General features: G+C 35.6%; 1 protein-coding gene across 1 annotated transcript in view; it reads left to right on the forward strand.

Annotated features, from left to right (window-relative positions):
* Positions 1-18,927, forward strand: part of LOC131168225 (uncharacterized) — a 39,669-nt gene extending 20,742 nt beyond the window's left edge. The window contains exon 2 of the mRNA XM_058127517.1: positions 18,719-18,927. The gene's annotated coding sequence lies outside the window, so the exon portion shown is untranslated. The remainder of the gene's footprint in view (positions 1-18,718) is intronic.
* Positions 18,928-21,749: the final 2,822 nt, after the last annotated feature.

Here is a 21,749-nt window from a genome sequence, read left to right on the forward strand (position 1 = left end):
CTCTACAAAAACAAAATTCTTTTTAGTACACTCCATCAAAAACCCTCCATATGTTGCAATGAAATTTCCTATAAAAAAAATGAAACCACAACATTTTCAGAATTGTGAACTCTCTCACACATGCAAGCATGCAATGATTCAAAGCATATAAATACCACACCAATTAAGCCCAAAGATTCTTCATTGTAAGGATGTCCAACAAAAAACCTTGCCCTGTGACTAAAGATGTCAAAGACACCGATTTGGACACCGGAAGGATGACAATATCATGGGAGAAATTACTTCAATATGAGATTAGAAATCCTACATGAAAGGATATCAAAAAGAGTATATGGATCTTACAAAGAACTATGTAGATGAGACATTACATGACAATCCAACAAACTAAGATGTCTCATCCATATGGAAATTCAACACATTGAAAGATCCAAATTTTTCCAAACCATATGAGCAAAGGTCAATGTACCATCTTGAAGAGAAACCCTATTTTGACAACAATTTGTCAAGCTAAGAAACCTATTATCTATAACATTTATTAAAGCTGAATTTTATTTCTTTTTGGGGTTGTTACCTGATGTCCTTATATTATTGTCATGTAATGCCTCTCATGCTTATTCATTTGACCTGAGTGGTTTTGAGGCGGCTAGACAAGACAAGTATGGATCATGGTGAATACTTAAAAAAAAAAAAAAATTTAATTATTTGACCAAATTACATGTATTTATTTTTTATTAAATTAACCCAACACAAAGTGTAGGTGTTTATCTTTTTAATTATTAAGGTTAATATATATTCAAAAAAAGTATGACCACAAGAAATCCATTCACCCACTAATCCATTTTATTTAATTTCCATAACCCATTTTTGACTTAAGCACTGAATGATTCTTCTAGAATTCGATCGTTTGATCCTTATGTTCTATTTTCCAAAGAATAGTGCTCTATTATTTGGAAAATTAAACATTAAGTATTGAATGATGGATATATTTTTGAATCTATGAATGCTTTATTTTAAGTATGTAGGCCACAGGCAACTCAGGAGGGGGGTGAATTGGATTTAATAAAAATTAAATGCTTAATTATCAAATTTTGAACAATTTAAAGAAATTCAAGAAAATACATAAATATAGAAAATTAAATAGAGGAGGGAAGAGAGTTTCAAAGGTGTTTATAGTGGTTTGACAATCTGATCTGCATCCTCTCTCTTAAGGCCATTCAACTTGAGGTTCCACCACACTCCTTGCTTTAACGATAGAAAAGACACCACTTTGCACCCTCATTGCTTTGATGAGGCAAGGTCAATATAAATGCATAAAATTTATATTAGTTAAGTGTTAATTATGTTATGTGTTCATTCTTGTAAGGAGTCAATATTTATGGCGCATACTAAGATCGACTATGGAGACACGTGACTGGGCTTTACCAATTTTGGTCTTGGGATGTTCTAGAGAATTTTTGGCTTGGTGGGTTTGAGTCAAGGTTCGCTAAGTGGGTTCTTACCCGTTGGCATTTTCTTAAGTTGCTCAAGCATCTACATGTCAATAATGACATGTGTTTCCTTTATTTTCCCATTCAAACCATATTTATTTTCATTAATTGATATACGATGTGTCAATCTATTATTGGAAGATGACACCTTGCAACATTTTGTCTTCCTTTTATAAATACCCCCTAATTAGTCTTCACTGTGGGAGGGGGATTTTTGGGCTTTACAGATTAGAACCACTTTCACATTTTGACGATTCTATTGGGGAGAGTTTGATTATGCACAGTTATTGTCAACACATGCAGATTGGGATCGATGGGGATGACTATCCAATGAATGTTGTTAAATGTCCTTATCTTACATTATATAGGTTTATTGAGTCACCAGTAACCTTTTTTTATCTAGATATGGTTAAGTTCACCTTATTACTATCGAATAATTGGTATCATAGGGTCCAAGGAACCAATAGTCTCTAGTCTATGTTCTAGAATCATGTTCGAGAATTCAGTTATGTGAGGAGAAGGTATTAGGTACACCTTACACACCCATTCTTTCAAATGGTACCACAATAAGTTCAAGATATTTAAACATTAAGAAAAATTGGTTTTTAAATCCTTATCTATTTAGGTTATCTTTCCTTTATATATTGTTCCACCTCACGACCATCGGGTAACCCGTCAATGTTGTGAGGCTTCCTTCACCTCAAGAACCACATAATGAACGACAACATGTTTCTTGGGGTCCGCTGTTGGATTCCTTAATTAAGTTTTATAACGTGGGCAAAAATGGTTTCATCACACAAGTGTTATAATCAATCTCAAATGGATGCTAAATACACAATAATATTCACATGACATAATACAATATTATAATCACAGAGTGCTTAGTGGATGTTGTTTGTCGTGGATGCGCAGCGAAAGCACACAATCACACATGAATTAATCAACAAACAACCAATGCAATCACTTGATGATGAAATATACTCAAGAAGAAAATGCTTAGTAATGAGAAGAACGAAAACACAACCAAAAAACATAAGATTTACGTGGTTCGACAATTTGTCTACATCTACAGGAGCAACAACTTTGTTTTCACTATCAACAGTGTCAAAGCTTATATTAGGGTTACAAAACATTGATTATATGCAAACTCTAAATGTACAGGAAATTTAGATCCTATCAAAAGAAACCCAATAGCAATCCCCGGAGGAAATTCCTTCAATTAGCCCAATCTATTGGCTTATTGATTTGAATTCGTGACTTGAACTAACTGAAATTGTCGATGGTTTAGGCCAAACCGTCAATGGTTTGAAGCCGAGGGTAGCACCTTGCATTTTGCCAAAAATCGTCGACGATTAGGGCTTTAACCGTCGACGATTATCCCTCTGCCTGCAACCTCCTCTCATGCTTTTGCTCCTCACTTTACGTAGCTTTCCCAGTGCATGCGTTTCCACTCAAAATATGGCTACATCCCCAACAATCTCCACCTTGGTAAATATTCACTGCTTTGGAAATCTGAAATCATAACCGTTGCTCCACCTGGGATAGTAGATTGGGTATGATTTTACAAAGTATGAATTATATTTACAATTTATGTGAGAAATTATTTATCATTTCAGAGCTGCGGATTTCTAGTTAAGTAGCTCCCCTTCAGCTTATGCATTTAATCATACTTTTAGGTTACATCTCTACTATGCATTAGACCTAATTCACGTCTAATCTGTAAAAATCTATCTTCCTGAAGAGGTTTCGTGAATATATCAGCCCACTATTTAGTTGTGCACACAAACTCAAGTGCCATATCCCCTTTTGCATATGATCACGAATAAAATGATGTCTAATTTCAATGCGTTTGGTTCGTGAATGTGAGATGAGATTCTTTGATATATTGATTGCACTAGTGTTATCACATTTGATTGGAACCGTGTCATAGCGCAAACCAAAATCCATAAGTTGTTGCTTCATATAAAGCGTTTAAACATAACAACTTCTAGCCACAATATATTCAGTTTCGGCTGTGGATAAGGCAACTGAATTTTGTTTCTTAGAGAACCAAGAAACCAGAGATTGTCCTAAGTAATGACAAGTGTTGCTAGTGCTTTTTCAATCTACTTTACTACTGGGAAAGTTAGCATCTGTGTAATTGACAATCTCAAAGGAAGTATGCTTAGGGTACCACAATCCTAACTCAATAGTCCCAACAAGGTACCTAAGTATTCTCTTAACTGCTAACAAATGAGATTTCTTAGGTGCAGCTTGAAATCTAGCATACATACACACACTAAACATAATATCAGGCCTACTAGCTATAAGACACAAGAGACTACCAATTATGCTATGATAAAGTTTGACATCAACAGGAATGCCTTGCTCATTTTTGTCAAGTTTAGTGGAAGAGCTCACAGGAGTTCCTAGCATTTTACTATCTTTCATATTAAATTTCTTGAGCAAGTCCCTAACATGTTTTGATTGACATATAAAAGTCCCATGTTTGGCTTGTTTAATATGGAGTCCTAGGAAGAAGCTTAGTTCACCCATCATGTTCATTTCAAATTCGTTTTGCATGCATTTGGCAAACTTATTACACTATTCATCATTTGTGGCTCCAAAGATAATATCATGAACATATACTTGTACAAGGAGCATATGATCATTTTTATATTTAATGAAAAGTGTAGTATCAATCTTGCCTCTAGTGAATCCATTTTCTAGAAGGAAACCACTAAGCCTCTCATATCAAGCTGTAGGAGCTTGTTTTAATCCATACAAGGCTTTAGACAACCGATATATTGTGACGTACCAATTTTTCATTCCATTTTTTTCCATATAAATAACATATAACCATATATTGGCCATGTCAACCATTGATACCATAATACAAAACCCGACTCGAACAGGGTACCGGGTACATAGTCATCATCATATTTACAGCCTAATAGCAGAAGTCATCATATATATACATACCATAGCGAATACACATACCAGAGTACTACCATCCATATATACAAGTCCAATACAAAACCTCTAGGGGAATCAAACCTCCCTAGCTCAAAATACTCACCCTGTCTATCCAGGATATCTGCTCCTATCTACCTCGACATCTTAGTAAGATAGAATACATTATCTACAGTGTGTGACAGTATGAGATTCATTATATCATAACATATATTCGTTCCAGTGATAATATCTTCTGAGAAAATATACCATTCCACAAATATAATCATATAAATATGCAACACAAGCTTTCATAAGCTTTTAATTTCATTTCCAAATCCATTCATACACAACCCATGTTTACCAGCGAAATTACTGAGAATAGGGAAGCTTACTTGCCCATACAAGTAGCTTTCTTCTGTCCTGATATCGTTTGCATCCTAGCCCGATTAACTTGGGTTCAGCTACAATTGATACTTATCAGAGTACTCACCTTACTCAGTGGCAGTGTGTTTTATTTCAATTTAATTATTTATATTATCAACTCACACTATTTCATTTCTCACTTTATCATTTCCATTTTCATTTCATTTCCATTTCCATATTTAGCTTATGAGTATCCTCGGTAACTGATATATCCGTGTTTGTAACTCATGGTTGCCTTGAGGATATTTTTCACGCAATGCTCCACCCTATGGTTCTGGTCTCTCTCCACATTCTACGCCATGCTTTCCCCCATGGTCGAGGTTGTGCAGCCTAAATGTTGGATCTAACCGCGGTTGGTCGACTCGGTTAGATCAAAATATCATCTCATATATCCCGTGTCTGTAGTACGGCCAGCCTGCCAATAGCACTGATCCGTACTCAGGGGGCACAACAACTATACTATACAACTCAGTCGATTGTCACGTCACACGCTCCACGAGCCCGTGTGGTTGCACTAACACCACTAGCAACGGTATCGTGTTCAATGTCACAACCCATCATTAGAGTTTCCATATTCATCCAATCGGGATATCACTACCACATACCAACAATCATTACGCTGTATTGGTATTTCATCAATCACATTTCAATATTCATATTGCAGAATTTTACGTTACAATATTCACATTTCTTACAACCATATTTCTTATATTCACATTTCAATATCTGTATTGTAGTATTCACATTACAATACTCACATTTCTATATTCTTAATTTCATATTCTCATATTAGTATTCACATATCATTATTCTCATTACAGTATTATTATTGCAATGTTCACATTTTCAATATACTTATATCACTTTCATTTTATCATTTCAAATGGTATTTCATCAGTTCAATACTCATTTCATCTCATAAAAACATATTCACATCTCATTTCACGTAATTCAATATTTCTCAATAAAACATATTTCCATATTTCACATTTCATCATTTCTCAGAAGATATATATTCCATTACATTTCACTTCCATCATTTTTCCACATTTCAAATCCCAAATATCAGTACACATTTCATAAACTCATATTTCTCAAGGTAAATCATTTAACTCAGTTTTAAACATATCTCAATATAAATCATATGCCACACAAATTTCATTTGATATTTATATCATAAATAAATTTTAGGTAAATTATCATAGTTCATTTTCACATAATAACTCAATTAGTATTTCTCAAAATTGACTGCTATAATTTATTCCCCTTATCCGGTTTACTGAGATTTTGCTAAAACACCAAATTTCTACGCCCTTTGGCATTCGTAGTCCAAAAACCTGAAATTCACATTTACCCCAAATTATTTAACACAACTTCCAGAATAATTTCCATTTAACATTCCCTAGGTTTTGTATACTCCAAATTAGCTTAGAAACTCCAAAATACACCAGTTACCATAGTTTTGGGATGGTGCCCCGGAACCTCAAACTCCTATGTAGTTGTAAACACCTTCAGACCATCTTGTACTTTTCTTATAAGCTCAACCAGCTCTGCATCACTCCTCTGTGCTGTTTTAATTATTTTAGTAGTGTCAGTTGCAACACAAAATTGGCAATAAATGTCAGATGATCACCCTTTACGAGTTCTATTCCTAGTATTTCCAGATCCATCTAAATCGGATGCTATTTCGCCACTGCAGATACTGATGCACCTACTGACTTCTGGCTCGAGGCATCAGCTACCTCATTAACTTTTTCTGGCTGGTAACTGATGGTGTAGTCATAATCTTTTATCAACTCCAACCATCTTCTCTGCCTTATGTTCAATTTTTTCTGCATGAAAAAGTATTTCAAACTTTTGTGATCAGTAAAAATTTCACACTTACCCCCATAAAGATAATGTCTCTAAATATTTAGTGCGTATACCATCGCTGCCAATTCCAGATTATGGGTAGGGTAATTCTTCTTATATTCTTTTAACTGTCGAGAGACATATGCTATAACTCTCCCCAGCTGCATCAGAACACAGCCGAGCCCTTTATGTGATGCATCATTGTAAATCACGAAACCCTCTTCATCTGAAGGAATTGTCAACATCGGTGCAATGATGAGTCGTTGCTTAAGCTATTGGAAGCTTTGCTCACATTCATCAGACCACTCAAATTTGACCCTTTTCCTGGTCAATCTAGTCAATGGACCTGACAATTTGGAAAAACCATTAACAAACCTGCAGTAGTACCCAGCCAATCGCAGGAAACTTCTGATTTCTTACACATTCTTCGGTCACACCCAATCTACTACTGCCTCAATCTTACTCGGGTTTACTGAGATACCACCCCTGGAGATCACATGTCTAAGGAAGGTAACCTGCTCTAACTAGAACTCGCACTTCTTGAATTTCATAAACAGTTTTCTTTCCCTTAGTACTTAAAGTACTATCCTTAGATGTTCCTCGTGATCCTATGGGCTCTTTGAATACACCAGTATATCATCAATGAATACCACCACAAACTGATCTAAATACCGGTGGAATACCCGATTCATCAAACCATAAACACTGCAGAAGCATTTGTCAATCCAAACGGCATAACCAAAAATTCGTAATGGCCATACCGAGTCCTGAATGCCGTCTTTGAAACATCCTCTGCTCTGACCTTTACCTGATGATTCCTAGACCGTGAATCTATCTTTGAGAAAACCTATGTCTCCTGCTTCTGAACAAACAAATCATCAATGTGGGGAAGCGGGTATTTATTCTTGATGTTCACTTTGTTAATTTCTTGGTAGTCGATGCACATTCTTATCGACTCATCTTTCTTTTTCACAAATAATACTGGCGCTCCCTAGGGCGACACACTGGGCCAAATAAATCCCCTGTCTAACAATTCCTACAACTGGTTCTTCAATTCTTTTAATTTTGCCGGTGCCATTCTGTACGACATTTTTGAAATCAGAGCTGTCCTTGGTACTAGATCAATAGAAAACTCTACCTCATGATCAAAAGGTAGTCTCGACAAATCCTCAGGAAAAACATCAGGAAAATCTCTCACTATCGGGATATCCTCTAATCTCAACTCTCCTTCTGATACCACCTTTACATAGGCCACTAATTGCTGACAACCCTCAAACAACAATCACCTCACCTGAATAGAGAATAACAACTATGGTGGGGTACACACACAAGACCCCACAAACCTGTACTCCTATTCCCCTAGAGGTCTGAACAAGACCTCTCTTTGATGACAATCTATACTGGCATAGTGAGTAGCTAGCCAATCCATCCCTAGTATCACCTTAAATCCATGCATATCCAAGACCACCAGATTAGCTAATAAAATCCTCCCATGAATGCATACCGAAAAATTACTAAGTACTTTATCACATATCCCCACAGCCTCTGTCGGCGTAGCCACTAACAAGCTGACGCACAACTGCTGTGTTTCTAACCCATAAAACCGAACAAACTCTAGGACGATAAAAGAATGAGTCGCCCCTGAATAAAAAAAGCAGTAGCTGTAAATGACAGAAGTGAAACTATACCTATCACAACATCTCCTACTGCCTTTGTGTCCCCTGGTGTCAGCGTGTAGACTCGTGCTAGGACAATATTTCTTTGCTATCTGCCTCGAGATGCCTGATGACGTCCTCGATATGGTCTATAACCAGGCGCAGCAATTGGAGGTGCACGACAATCTCTCGCCATATGCTCGGGCTGATAACACCGACAACAAACAATCTTTCTAATTCGGCACTCTCTTGAGTGTCTCCTGTAGCATAGTGGACAAGAAGAGGACGTCTAACTGCCTTGCACAACCCGATCTCTCACTACCTATCTCTATCCTCCCCTGCTATCCTGCCTCCTCTACGGCTCTCGACTGGACCCTGCCTGTACATTTGAAGGCGCAAGCCTCTTCCCCTGACTCTGTACTACAGTTCCTCTCTGAAGGTCACCCTCAATTACTGTAACTCTTTCTACTACCTCTGCAAATGTCTGAGCCTGAAAGCTTATAACCTATGTAAATAGACTCTGCCTCAGACCCTCCTCAAATTTCCTGCCCTTCCTCTTCTCATCAGGCATCAAATACGGAGCAAACCAAGACAGCTTAATAAATCTCGCTGCATACTGCTGTACTGTCAACGGTCCTTGTGTCAGATGCAGAAATTCCGTTGTCTTCGCACTCTTGACAGTAGTGGGAAAGTACCTCTCAAAAAGGAGCTCCACATCACCGCTACAAGATCCGGTCTCTGCTTCTCCAATAATTTCGCTGATCTCCACCAGCGCTTTACCTCCTTTGTCAGCTTAAATATTGCAAATAAAAATTTTTGCTCATTTGTACATGGAAGAACTGCCAGCATGTTCTCCATATCTTGGACCTAGTTCTCAGCCACAAGTGGGTCAACTCCTTACGAAAACAATGGAGGTCTTATTTGCGTGAACTGCTCAATCGTGTAGCTCCATCCTCCCGAACTTCTAGCCATCTCTGACATCACCTGCTAGGTGACACTATGCAATACAACATTATGATATCCTCCACCCATACTAGAAGGCCCTACATCATCCCCTCCAGCCTTTGCACTACTATTCCCTGGATCCATCCTACAAAGAGTATAAAACCGTTTTAGAACTCTATTATCATATCTCACTAACACACCCAAAATACTCAAACTCACAAAATATTCAGTTACAAACATTTCTCTTAACACTCTTAATTCCCATTCAAGATTCAATCCCACCACTTAGAAACACGATTCAACAATAGTATCTATGGTTTTCTAGAAGTCGTCACCCCAGGAAAAACACAAAAACAACCACGGAACTCCTGTTTCCAGGTTGCAAGACAGAATCCTAAATTCTAATCTCATCTTTTAACAACAATTGATTCATATCTCATCAATATCCATTCTTATACTTTGGTATTGTATTATACTATTTATTAAAGTCTGCAGAACCTAACAAACCTAGGCTCTGATACCAAACTGTGACGCCTTGATTTTTCATACCATTTTTTTTCATATAAATAATACATATAACCATATATCGGCCACGTCAACCACTGATACCATAATACATAACCCGGCCCAAATAGGGTACCGTGTAGACAGTCATCATCATATTCACAGCCTAACAGCGGAAGTCATCATATATATACATACCATAGCGAATACACATACTAGAGTACTACCATCCATATATACAAGTCTAATATAAAACCTTTAGGGGAATCAAACCTCCCTAGCTCAAAATACTCACCCTGTCTATTCAAGGTATCTACTCCCCTCTACCTTGGAGCTTTATCACCATGTTTATCTCGATTTCCTAAAATATTTAAATGATTGGGCGAGTCACATCTCAGTAAGACGGAATAAATTATCTACAGTGTGTGACAGTATGAGATTCATTATTTCATAACATATATTTGTTCCAGTGATAATATTTTTTGAGAAAATATACCATTTCGCAATCATAATCATATAAATACACAACACAAGCTTTCATAAGCTTTTAATTTTATTTCCAAATCCGATTATACACAACCCCTGTTTACCAACGAAGTTCCTGAGAATAGGGAAGCTTACCCGCCCATACAAGTAGCTTCCCTCTGTCCTAATATCGTTTGCATCCTAGCACGATTAACTTGGGTTCAGTTACAACTGATACTTATTAGAACACTCACCTTACTCTATAAGCCCCCAGGCGGTGTGTTTTACTTCACTTTAATTATTTTTATTATTAACTCACACTTTCATTTCTCATTTACTTTCTCATTTCCATTTTCATTTTATTTCCATTTTTATTTCCATATTTAGCTCATGAGTATCCTTGGTAACCGATACATTCGTGTTTTTAACTCATGGCTATTTTTCACGCCATGCTTCACCCCATAGTCAAGGTCTCTCTCCACATTCTATGCCATGCTTCCCCAAATGGTCGAGGTTGTGAGGCCCAAAGGTTGGATCTAACCGCGGTTGACCGATCCGGTTCGATCAAAGTATCATCTTATATATCCTGTGTCTGTAGTACGACTGGACGACTAATAGCCCTGATCCGGACTTAGTGGGCACAACAACTCTGCTATACAGCTCAATTGACCGTCACGCCACACACTCCATGATCCCGTGTTGTTGCACTAATACCACTAGAAACGGTACCGTACTCAATGTCACAACCCATCATTAGGGTTTCCATATCCATCCATCAGGGTTATCACTACCACATACCAACAATCATTATGCGGTATTGACATTTCATCAATCACATTTCAATATTCATATTATAGAATTTTACATTGCAATATTCACATTTCTCACAACCATATTTCTCATATTCATATTTCAATATCTATATTGTAGTATTCACATTATAATACTCACATTCCCATATTATCAATTCATATTCTCATATCAGTATTCACATATCATTATTCTCATTGCAGTATTATCATTGCAATGTTCACATTTTCAATATACTCATATCACATTCATTTCATCATTTCAATGGTATTTCATTAGTTCAATACTCATTTCATCTCATAAAAACATATTCACATCTCATTTCATGTAATTCAATATTTCTCAATAAAACACATTTCCATATTTCACATTTCATCATTTCTCAGAAGATATATATTCCAACACATTTCACTTTCATTATTTTTCCACATTTTAAATCCCAAATATCAGTACACATTTCATAAACTCATATTTCTTAGGGTAAATCATTTAACTCAGTTTTAAACATATCTCAATATAAATCATATGTCACACAAATGTCATCTGATATTTATATCATAAACAAAATTCAGGTAAAATATCATAATACCATTTTCACATAATAACTCTTATTTCTCAAAATTGATTGCTATAATTTATTTCCCTTATCTGGCTTACTGAGATTTCGCTAAAATACCCAATTTTTACGCCTTTTGGCATTCGCAACCCAAAAACTTGAAATTCACATTTACCCCAAATTATTCAATACAACTCCCAGAATAATTTCCATTTAACATTCCCTAGGTTTTGTATACTCCAAATTAGCTTAGAAACTTCAACATAGAAACGTGAAATACGTTGTGAATTTTAGTCAAAACTAGCAGTAACACCAACTTGTAGGCAACTGGACTCACTCTTTCAAGAATTTAGAATGATCCAATATACCTAGGGCTCAGTTTATCCTTCTTTCCAAATCTAATAACTCCTTTCAACGGTGCCACCCTCAGAAATACATGATCTCCAATGTCAAACTCTAAAATTCTTGTCGGCGAGTATCTGCATAACTCTTCTGCCAACTCTATGCTGTTCTGATCCTGTCCCTGATGAGTCTAACTTTATCCCGAGTTTACTGTATCAGCTATATGTCTCTCCCCAATCTTATCCCAGTACAATGGGGATCGACATCTCCTACTATACAATGCCTCAAATTGTGTCATCCCAATGCTGGTCTTATAGCTGTTATTATACGTAAATTCGACTAGTGGTATAAACCATAACCAACTGCCTCAAAAGTCCAGCACACATGCACGTAACATATCCTCTAATATTTGTATCATCCTCTTCGTCTATTCGTCTGTTTGAGGATGGAATGCTGTGCTAAATGATAACTGAGAACCCACGGCCTCCTGTAAACTCCTCCAGACCATCCTGTACTTTTCCTATAAGCTCTACTAGCTCTGCATCACTCCTTTGTGTTGCTTTAATTCTTTCCTATAGAGTCGATTGCAACACAAGGTTGACAATAAATGTCCGATGATCACCCTCAACGAGTTCTATTCTCAGTCTCTCTAGATCCATCTGAACCGGATGTTGTTTTTCCACTATAGATGCTAATGCACCCACTAACTTACTACTCAAGGCAATTGCTACCACATTAACTTTTCCTGTGTGGTAATTGATGGTGCAGTCATAATCTTTTATCAACTCCAATTATCTTCTCTACCTCATGTTCAATTCTTTCTACGTGAAAAAGTATTTCAAACTCTTGTGGTCAATAAAAATCTCACACCTACCCCCATTTATATAGCCATTCAAAAGGGCGCTTTTGATATCCATTTGAAATAATTTAAAATTCTTAAAAGCTGCATAAGCAAGTAACATGCGAATGACTTCCATCCTAGTCACAGGAACATATGTTTCCTCAAAGTCTATTCCTTTCTTCTTCTATATTATACCCCTAGGCCACTAACCTAGCTCCGTTTCTAGTCACTACACCATTTTCATCATTTTATTTTTTATAAACCCATTTGGTTCCAATAATAGTGTGATTGTCAAGTCTAGGAACTAGGGTCCGAACTTTACTTCTTTCAAATTGATTTAGCTCTTCTTGCAAGGATGGTTTCCTTAATAATTTTAGGTTCTTCTTGAGATAAGAATGTAAAATGACTAACCAGGTTTCTTAAGGAAGAACGTGTAACAACACCACGAGAGGGTTCACCTATGATTTGATCTAAGGGATGGTTCCTAATAAATTTCTAGTCTCTAGGAAGTTCCTGAACCTCATTTTCAACTTTATTATCTTCAATTGATTTATTTTTAATCTTTGAATTTTTATCTATATTATTTTCAATGGAGAGCTTCTCTAATCCTTTTCTAATTTCAATATCATCTTCATCACCTCTTTTGGAAAAAAGGATTAGACTCATCAAAGACAACATGGATGAATTCAATAACAATTAATGTTCTTTTATTAAATACCTTGTAAGCTTTGCTGTTAAGAGAATAACCTAGAAAAATTCCTTCATCAGATTTTGAGTTAAACTTTCCTAGGTGCTCATTATCCCTAAGTACAAAGCATTTACAGTTAAAGACATGAAAATAAGATATGTTTGATCTATGATCATTCCATAATTCATAGGGAGTTTTATTAAGAGAGGGTCTGATTAATACTCTGTTCATTACATAACAAGTAGTGCTCACTGCTTCGGCCCAGAAATATTTGGGTAATTTATGTTCATTAAGCATTGTTCTACCCATTTCTTGCAAGAACCTATTTTTTCTTTCAACAACACCATTTTTCTGTGGGGTCCTAGGTGTAGAAAAATTATAAGATATACCTTCTAGGTCACAGTAATTCTCTATGCCATCATTTTTGAATTCAATTCCCCTATAACTTCTAAAGTGTGAAATTTTATAGCTCTTTTTCATTTTGAATTCTTCTGCAAAGTCTAGTAAATTATTTACATGATTCATCTTTATGTGTAAGAAATAGTACCCATGTGAACCTGTAATAGTCATCAACAATTACAAATGCATATAATTTTCCTCCTAAACTTTGAACTTGATTAGGACCGAATAAGTCTAAGTGCAGCATTTCAAGTGGTCTGGTAGAGGATATAATTTTCTTTTTCTTAAAAATTGACCTTGTTTACTTACCCATTTGATATGCATCATAGATTTTATTTTTCACAAAAGGTGTTTTTGGTAAGCCTTTAAATAAGTCCTTTTTCACAAGTTTTGACAAAAGATCCATGCTAGCATGCCCTAGACACCTATGCCACAACCAGCTTGCTTCATTTATAGAAGAAAAACATGTTACATGTTGTGAAGCTAAGTTTTCAAAACTAGTGGTGTAGGTATTTTCGTGACGATCAGCAGTAAAAAGGATTTTGTTATCAGATTTATTCTCAATAATGCATTTGTCATTTTCAAAGGACACTCTATAACCTTTATCACACAATTGACTTATACTCAACAAATTATGTTTTAAGCCATCAACTAGTAAGACATTATCAATAATGAGGGAAGGTTCCTTACGAACCTTACCTACTCCGATGATTCTTCCCTTTACGTTGTCCTCGAATGTCACGAATCCTCCTTCTTTGGGAGTAATGGACGCGAACTTGGCCTTATCGCTAGTCATATGTCGTGAATAACCGCTATCCATATACTACTTGTCCTTAGATGAGAACGATCTTAAGCACACCTCATCATTATGTGCCATTAGGCACAACTTAGCAACCTCAGAGTCACTGCCGTCACTATCTGAATCACTGCTATTTTGTTTGTCCCACGATGTGTCGACTTTCATTGCTTTCTTCTTTTTCTTTGATTCCTTTTTCAATAACGGGCAGTCTGGTTGATATGCCCGACTTTGTTATAGTTGTAGCATATGGGAGCATTTGATTTTTATTTTCTTTTGCTTGATTCTCCCTTTTCAGATACTGAATCTTTGAACATTCTATATGACCCGCTATTCTTTCTAAAGAACCTATTGAATTTTTTGGTAAGTATAGCCATGTCATCTCCTGAATCTAGTTCACTACATTCACTAAAGGTGTTAGTGGATGCTTTTAAAGCACTCTTTTTCTTTATTCTATTTTGTTCATTTAACCTCTCATTAATAGCCAACTCGTATGTAATGAGTGACCTTATTAGTTCATCTAGGGACATTTCCTTTAAGTTTCTACCTTTAGCTATAGCAGTAGCCTTTGCTCCCCAAACAGGTGGCAATTCCCTAAGAATTTTCCTAATCATTTCATATGTGGATATCTCTTGCCTAATGCATGTAGTGAGTTAATGATCTGAGTGAAACGAGTGTACATGCTCTGTATGGATTCACTAGGGTTCATTCTGAATGCTTCATATTCACTAGTCAATGTGTCAATTCTACTATCCTTAACATCTCTAGTGCCCTCATAAGTAACCTCTAATTTATCCCAAATTTCCTTAAAAGTTGCGCATGCCATAACCTTGTTGAATTCATTCACATCAAGTCTATAATATATATTATTCATTGTAGTTGCATTTATACTTATAACTTTCATATCTTCATCAGTGTATTCATCCTCAGTCTTAGGCACTCTAACATCATCTTCAACTTTCATGAGAACATAATTTCCTTTAGAGACAACTCTCCACACCTTCCAATCAATATTTTGAAGGTAAATGTGCATCTTTTGTTTCTAGAAAGTGTAGTTCACACCATTGAAAATAGGAGGATGTGTGGACGAGGGTCCCCCAGGAAAATGGGTTACAGTATTATGAGCCATTTTGATATTTTTTTGTAGAAAAAACGATTAAGTCTAAGCAATGAGGCTCTGATACCAATTATTGACTTTATTATAATTCCAAGGTGGGGGGGGGGGGTGAATTGGATATTTAAATTTTTTTTTTTTCTAGGTCAACTAACCAACAACAGTATTTCACAAACCTAGGGTCAATCTAGAACGTGTAAGGAGAAAGCCAATAAATACAACTGTAATTAATTTGGTCCAAATAAATCAAACAACCATGCATAGTATAGTAAAGAAAATAAAATAAGGATGACACCATATGTGGTATCGAGGTTTGGCAAAACTGCCTACGTCCCTGCCTCTAGCTCGCAAGTCCGAGGATTCAACTAAAGCTCACTTAATGGGTGAAGCGGCACCGTATACATTACCAGATCAAATTTTCAGGGCTGACCTTAACCTTTACAGCCAATCTTTACGGGCTAGAATAACACCCCTTCAAGCCACGCCTATAATACAATAGATAATGAAACACAAATTTCGTGTATAATATGCGTGCTTCTCAAATTAGCAGATTTGTATCAGTATAACCAATGCACTTCAATATGATAGGATATTATAAGCTTAATGAATATTATATATATAACTACTCTCTAGATAATGCAAGTAAAACAATCACAGTGTGAGAGTGTATGTGTAGGGATATTTGATTCAAAATAACAAATATCAATCACAATGTTCAATATCAAAGATCTGCAATACTCAAGCAAAAATCTTGTAAATGTTTTTCGAAGGATAAGCACACGAGATATTTTGAAAACCAGCTTGTCAAAAATATTTTCTTCACAACAAAGGATAAGCTCTTGAGTCTTGCAATAAGAATGCAAAGACTCACAAGCTTATGAAAGTTTCCACACAAAATAAATTTATGGATTAAATCACGGGGGAAAACATTTTTCTTACTCTCACTAAAATCACAAAATCAATCAACACAAATGAGAGTGTAAGCTTGTGGTGGCAGTTATCTCAAAATACTCTCACCAAAGTTGTTTTTGAAAGGAATGAGAATGAGTGGAGTATGGAAGCTTGAATGTGAAAGTAGGGCTCAAGGAATTTCAAAGGGTATTTTTGATAATCAAAGTCTTAATGAATCCTTAATTTTTCCAAATGAACATATATATATATATATATATATATATATATATATATAGAATTTGATAAAAATATAATCGTTGGGATTCAAAGGGAATTATTAAAAAAGTTTAATCGACCTTTTTACCCTAATTACTGCAGTTAAATTAAGGCAACCCAAGAATTTTGATTGCCCAAGCCTTAGGCCCAATCGCCCGAACAAACACAGATAGAAAAGTTAAGTTTTTGAGTTCGGGTGCCCGAGGAAGAGTCCGGGTGGTTGGGCCAAGGCGATTTTCCAACGCTCGAGGTTTAGTCACCCGATGAATGGTTCGGTTTGCGGAACTTCATAATTCGGTCGTCCGGGGTGATATTGAACTTAGAGTCCAGGGAAGGTAAAAAATGTTTGCTTTTATGTTCGATCAACCGTGAACAGTATGTTCATTTTGGATCGGTCGCCCTAGCCAAGTCAATTCATTGACTTTTTACCTATTCTGTCGATCAAGGCTTTTTTAACGTGCTGAGTTTGGTCGGCCGTAGCCTTTTCAAACTTTAAGATAGGTCCTGTTTTTGCTTAAATTTTACCCCTAGTTGTATAGATTTGACTTCAGTTAAAGGAGATTTTCCAAGTGATGTGTAAGGACCTAAGGTCGATCTAAGGTCATTGAGCTTATAATCCTACCATGCATATAATGCATTAATTATTACAGATCGATAATTATTACAGACCCAAAATGATTAAAATATTAAATACAAATAAAAAATAATTTGGTCTTCATTTCCCTTGTATCTCCATATGCCACCATATGATGTAAGAATGAACCTACACACAAACTCGGAGCATAGGTACAATACAAAGATATTTGTCATTATCAAAATAGGATATGACCTATAAGGTCAACAAAAACTTAGGCTTCGGGTTTGTTAAAAAGTGGGCTTGCGAGCCATGGGTTGTTTCAAAATATGGGCTTGATACAGTGTTTGGGTGTGCGGGTTATCAAGGCTAGGCTTTTGTTCATGGTTTGGGTGTGTAGGTCTCAACCCACAGTAGGGTTGGGCCTTCTGTTTGGACGTGGGGGTCTCAAGGCTGGGCGTTTTTGGTCTTCAGTGGAGACCTACATGCATATAGGGGGGAGGGTAACTTATCTTCTAACCGAGTACCTATGATATATGATAGTTTATGGATGGATAAGCCAAAAGGCATATACCTGAGGCCTTCTACTCCTTTGGGTCTTCTTATCCATGCACACCTCTCTATCTGGGCTCTTGCTTGTCTCTCAACTGATATTCTGGGTTGAGTGCTTTCTTGGGTAGGCGGGGGTGCCTTCGGGTTGCTGCACGGGGTTGTGCCCCTTCCTTCTATAGGCATGATAAGAGCTTCCCCTTCAATCTCTCTAGGGTTTTTGCCCTAACCTACCCCTCTACTCTCAGTAATACTTATTTTTTTCTTTTTAGCGCTTTCTCTTAATGTATTTCTGTGTGTTTCTCTCAAAATTCCGCTTCTTCTAACTGTGAGGCCCCTAATTTATAGGGTTGGGGCTTTGGCTAATTTAGGCAGCCTTTGACCCTTTCCTTTTCCATTGTTTTCCTTTTAAACAAAACCCTAGCTGTGTTTTCCTTCCTACAGCAACCAATCCCCCATTTCTTGCGATTTGAGCCGATTCTCTCCTTCTAATTGAGTCAGTGGTCGAATTTATGGGTGGGATATATCCTAATCTATTGAATATTTTCTCTAATTAATTGCTGGATTGCTCAAATTTATTTCCTTTACTGCTTGACTTCATTCTAATTTTGAATGTAGGTATCCCTGGAGCTGCTTTGGGATATTCTCTTGTGCGCAGGCTGCTTATTCAACTCCCCTATATTTTGTATTTTCTTACCCCCGTAATCCCCTCAATGTATTTTTGTAACCCTGATGTATCTCCCTGTATTTGTACTTTCTTGTAAATTATATTGTATTTCCATGTATCTATATTCCAGTATATTGATGCAATAAAAATTTTCCAAATACGAGGACTGGATTTTTCCATAATTGCCATAGTGGACCCAGTTAAACAATATGCAAAGGGACGATCTTAAAAAAGGACCCAATGTAAAATAATAGGACTCAATTAAAGGAATATAGCACAAAAATGCCTCAATTAAAGGGATATAAAACAAAAGGACTCAGTTAAAGGAATATAACACAAAAGCATTGTTCAAGGAATGCTATTAATAGGGATCTTGGTTAAAATGTTTTTCAAAGGACCTTTAAATTTTCTGAATTTAGAAAACAAGAGAATGAAAATATAAAATTGACCCCCCTATAACAAGGTTGTTACAACGGATCCTTGAAGGGTTTTTTTTTTCTTTTTTTCTTTTAATAATAATACGAGAGAACAAATAACAAAGCCCCAATGAAAAGGAGTCCAGTTAAAATCAGGTGTCTACAACACTAATCTCTCAAGTAATGATTCATATACAAGATTAGAGAGCAAGAGAGAAAGTGGGCACTTAAATGATAAACTAAAATGCAGAGTGCTTGGAAATGATTTTCACTAGATATGAAGTACTAAGAGTAATACTAGAGCAAGTTAGAAGCCTTGTACTTATAGGCAAAATTGAGTTCTAGCCATTTTATGGTCGTTGGGTAAAAAAAATAATTATATATTATGAAGACTAGCCGTTTATAACCATTAGGTTGTAAATCCCAACATAAACCGTTGGCAAATTCACAAAACCGTGGACGGTTTCCCCCAAACCTTCGACAGTTTGCTCAAACCTTGGACGGTTTGCTCAAACCATGGAAGGTATCCAATTTTTCTTCTTTTTGAAACCATCGATGCACCTATGTAAAACCAGTGACGATTTTCCCTATTACTTCAAAAACTTGATTTTCTTGTATCTTTAGATGCATAAAAATGGTTTTACCACCAAGTATGTTAAAATGTACAATATTTATACCTTTTAACCTTTGTCCCATTTTAAACAAAGTTGAGTATAGGATATTTTCGTAAAACTCATGGTTTTGTTTTTGAAAAGTCTTTAGTATAAAACTTATTTTACATTTGAACAATTAAGTGATATCCTTTATACTCTATGAACTAATATGCATATGCAAACTGCTTAACTCTTGCTCAATGAGCTTGCGTGAAACAGTACTACAAGAGTTACAACAATACTACCTCAAACACTCCCCATTACATATAGTTTTATACTTGGTTAATCGGATGTGCTTGATATCTTCCATGTGAATGTCCATTTGACCTTTGCCTTTGTGAGTATTCACTTGAACTTCGCATTTTAACCTGCACCTTCATGTTTTTGGCGCTTGTACCTATCATAGCTTGATGTGCAAAGATTAATTAACTCAGAACAATTAATGGGTTGTTATCATCAAAATATGATAATTAGGATCATGTAACCACTAAGGTTAACAACATCTAATTTTCATGGAGAATCTTTTCCCAAATTCTTAATGTAAAGGGCCATTTGGTATCTCTTTCAAGAATTATAGAAATAAAAAGCAAAAATAAAAATTGAAAACCATGTACAAAAACTAAAAATAGGAAACTAGCAACCTATTTGGTTAATATTTCTAGAACTAAAACAAATTGAGAAACTGAACTCGTATTTAATTTTTTCCTTAGATCAAATAACAAAAAAAAATTAAATAAATAATAAAATGTAAACAAAATGGGACTTTAAAATATTATAATAAAAATAAAAATTAATCATTATATTTTTATTTAATTACTATAATTTTAAAATCACTTTTTCTTATCACGCCAAGAGTAATCTTATTGTACATAACAATTGAAAAATGGTAAAAATAATTTTTTTGAATGACCTTTGTTTTTTTCATTTTTTTTTATAAAAATGAATATTTTTATTTTAATTATATTTTAAATTCACATTCTCATTTTATTTTTATTTTAAATAAAAAATGAGCAAAAGACATTGACTTTTTAAGATTTGGTGAAGAGGCACAGATTTCCAAGGTTTAAAAAATACAATAGACTTCTCTTAAGATTTGGAAAAAAATTATGTCAAACTTACCTGAGGTGCCAAAAACTCTGTAGACTTTCCTTAATATTTGATTTTTAGGTCACTTATATCCTTTCTCAGCCTTGTCTTTTTAGTATTACTTTCTCAATTATCGTAAAGGGTGTTGCTGATCCTTAATAGTAGCATTGTGCAATCAATCGACTTAGTTGGTTTTTGGGATAAAATATTAAGAATCATACTTTTTTGATTTTGTAGAATATAAAATTGAACTTAACCTAAATTCATTAGAAACCAATCACCGTTGACTAAACTAGTTGGCTTGACAATGATAAAAATAATAACTGGCTTAAATTTATGTTTTTTTTTTTCTTTTTTTTATATCCCTTAAAATATTTTCTATTATAAAATAGTTACAACTACAGGAAACACACACACACACACAACTTCATCTCTTCTTTCCTAAGGATGAGGGCAATCTGTGTTGTAGTATGTGGCTCGTATTGAGTGGAACACATATATAGAGTAAGCATGCTGAGGAAAAACAAGAAAGATGGGCACGAGGAAGAAGCAGTTGACGGTTACATCGACTGTTTAGCCTCAGGGAGAAACTATTGACGTTTTGTCCGAAATCGTCAATGGTTTGTTGAAACCATCGACCATTTTGTTTGGCGCTGGTTTTGAATTTTGAATTGGGAAGATTAATAGATTGGGGATTCAGAGGCAAAACCTTCGGGGATTGATACATGGGTATTTGGGGAGCTTCCTAATCCCTTTGTACATGTAGAGTTAGCATATATACAATCTTGTAACCCTGGTTTTGATAGATAGTGAATTTCAATCGCCGC

Source organism: Malania oleifera, chromosome 11 (assembly GCF_029873635.1).
Source record: "Malania oleifera isolate guangnan ecotype guangnan chromosome 11, ASM2987363v1, whole genome shotgun sequence".
Lineage (NCBI taxonomy): Eukaryota > Viridiplantae > Streptophyta > Magnoliopsida > Santalales > Ximeniaceae > Malania > Malania oleifera.